The sequence below is a fragment of the Sinocyclocheilus anshuiensis genome, unplaced genomic scaffold (genome assembly GCF_001515605.1).
Source record: "Sinocyclocheilus anshuiensis isolate Anshui unplaced genomic scaffold, SAMN03320099.WGS_v1.1 scaffold1085, whole genome shotgun sequence".
In the NCBI taxonomy this organism is placed as follows: domain Eukaryota; kingdom Metazoa; phylum Chordata; class Actinopteri; order Cypriniformes; family Cyprinidae; genus Sinocyclocheilus; species Sinocyclocheilus anshuiensis.
In genome coordinates this window covers 379,595-382,358 of record NW_015557129.1, presented here as the reverse complement: position 1 = coordinate 382,358, position 2,764 = coordinate 379,595, and the positions used below count along the sequence as shown (strand labels likewise).

Below are 2,764 nucleotides of genomic sequence, written 5' to 3'. Positions count from 1 at the left end.
AAATAATTTATGTACAATGCATTACTATTTATTGATCATTTATTTTTAGTTTATTAGTTATTTATTATTATTTATAATTTGATTATTATGTATTGATTATTATTTGTTTGTTTAAATATTTTTTAATTACTTGTTTTATTATTAATTTATATTTTACATGAATATGTATTGCTATTGTTTATTATTGATTATTTATTTAAAATTGATTGATTATCAATATTTATTATTTATTGTTAATATGAATATTTATTTAGCAATTTATTTATTTTTATTTCTTATTTTTTACCTACAACAGTAGATTGTGCTCTTTTGGCTGTAGCAGACAGTGTTTCCTCATTATCCAGTGTCTGTGTGTGTGTGTGTGTGTGTGTGTGTGTGTGTGTGTGTGTGTGTGTGTGTGTGTGTGTGTGTGTGTGCGGTCAGGCGTGTTCTGGCTCAGTTACCCATGACCGTGTGTGTGTCCGCAGGTGGCTGTGCTGCTTCTGGACACGCAGGGAGCGTTTGACAGTCAGTCCACCGTCAAAGACTGCGCCACACTGTTCGCCCTCAGCACCATGACCAGCTCCGTACAGGTACGACACGCGTCACGTGTGCGTCACTGAGAGAGCATGCAGTGTCCTGATGCTCCTGTTTTTATGCGCAGGTCTATAACTTGTCCCAAAACGTTCAAGAAGACGATCTGCAGCATCTTCAGGTGAGACGTGACAGAAAAACACACTTAAAACGGCTGAATGTCAAAAGTATCAAATAGAGGAGCACTGATTTATTCTTCACAGGTGCTGGTGAAATGATCATCAGTATGAATAGTGCATTATTTTAGCATTTAAGTTTGTCATGTGGCTCTAAATGGCTAATTTGAATTGGGATCATCTGCTGTAAATAACGATGTGACTGCTGGTCTGTGTTCACACACGTCTGATCGATGCCATTAATTTTAGCAGAACTGAGATGCTGTTATAGTTTTTAATGTTTTGAATCACTTTTGATTTATTTTTATATGTTGAATCTTCTTTTGAAATTTTTTGTAATTTTGTTGTTTTTGTCTTTTTTGGTAGTTTTTTTGTTTTTTACAGACGTCTACGTATATATAATGAATGTTGCCTTGGCAATTAGCTGAAATGTATAATTTCAGTTTATTTTTTTGTTTTCTTTAGTTGAAGTTTTAGTTAGCTTCTGTTTAAAAGTGTCTTTGCGAGAGCTGAATTTTAGGACACTGTCAACTTACAAGTTCAGCATCTGCAGGATCATGCTGTGTCTCACATCTGTTCACATATTTCTAATGAACAGCGGTCACAGGTGTACAGCACTAGATCTTCAGCATGTCAACTGTTCTGTGCGTCTCTCACTGTGTCATGAATCCTTTAAGATGTTGTCATGTCACTGCATTAGAAACAGAATGAAGTGACTCAAGTGTGCAAATACTCTCCGTATTATAATGTGTGCTTCTGCTTCTTCAGCTCTTCACAGAGTACGGTCGACTGGCCATGGAGGAGATCTACCTGAAACCCTTCCAGGTGTGTGTGTGTGTGTGTGAGTGTGTGTGTGCGTGTGCGTGTGAGAGTGAGTGCATGTGAGAGTGAGTGTGTGTGCGCGTATGAGTGTGTGTGCGTGTGCGTATGAGTGTGTGTGTGTGCGTGTGAGAGTGAGTGCATGTGAGAGTGAGTGTGTGTGCGCGTATGAGTGTGTGTGCGTGTGCGTATGAGTGTGTGTGTGTGCGTGTGAGAGTGAGTGCATGTGAGAGTGAGTGTGTGTGCGCGTATGAGTGTGTGTGCGTGTGCGTATGAGTGTGTGTGTGTGCGTGTGAGAGTGAGTGCATGTGAGAGTGAGTGTGTGTGCGCGTATGAGTGTGTGTGCGTGTGCGTATGAGTGTGTGTGTGTGCGTGTGAGAGTGAGTGCATGTGAGAGTGAGTGTGTGTGCGCGTATGAGTGTGTGTGTGTGTGCGCGTGTGAGTGTGTGTGTGCGTGCGCGTATGAGTGTGCGTGTGCGTATGAGTGTGTGTGCGTGTGCGTATGAGTGTGTGTGCGTGTGCGTATGAGTGTGTGTGTGCGCGTATGAGTGTGTGTGTGCGTGTGTGTGTGTGTGTGTGTGAGAGTGTGTGTGTGTGTGTGTGTGTGTGTGTGTGTGAGAGTGTGTCTGTGTGCGTGCGCGTGTGTGAGTGTGTGAGACGCTGCAGTGACGCCGTGTGTCTGTGTTGGTCTGCAGTCGCTAATGTTTCTCATTCGAGACTGGAGTTACCCGTACGAACACGCTTATGGTCTGGATGGAGGAAATAAGTTCCTGGAGAAGAGGCTGCAGGTGGGTCACGTGACGCCGCAGGAATCTGGTTTCTCCTGCTCTTATCATCACGTGTGCTGATTCATGCCGTGATTCTCAGGTCAAACAGAATCAGCACGAAGAGCTGCAGAACGTCAGGAAGCACATCCACTCCTGCTTCTCCAGCATCAGCTGCTTCCTGCTGCCACACCCCGGCCTCAAAGTGGCCACCAATCCACACTTCGACGGCCGCTTGCGAGGTGAGAGCGCTGCTTGAAGCAGTGTTTCTGCTGATGACGGGAGAATACTAGCTCCAGCAAAACAGACACTACTTTTGAATTCAGCACTCAAAATTAATAAGAAACAAGTGTTGGGTTTCAACAAATATGATGCAGGCCAGTGCTATTAATCACTGAAATATAAAATAATCATTAAAGGTGTGTCTGTGTGTGTGTGTGTGTCTGTCTGTCTGTCTGTCTGTCTGTCTGTCTGTGTGTGTCTGTCTGTGTG

General features: G+C 43.1%; 1 pseudogene; it reads left to right on the top strand.

Moving 5' to 3' along the window:
- The first annotated feature begins 449 nt into the window (after window positions 1-449).
- The window catches only part of LOC107677931 (atlastin-2-like), an 8,214-nt pseudogene continuing 5,899 nt past the window's right edge, over window positions 450-2,764 (top strand).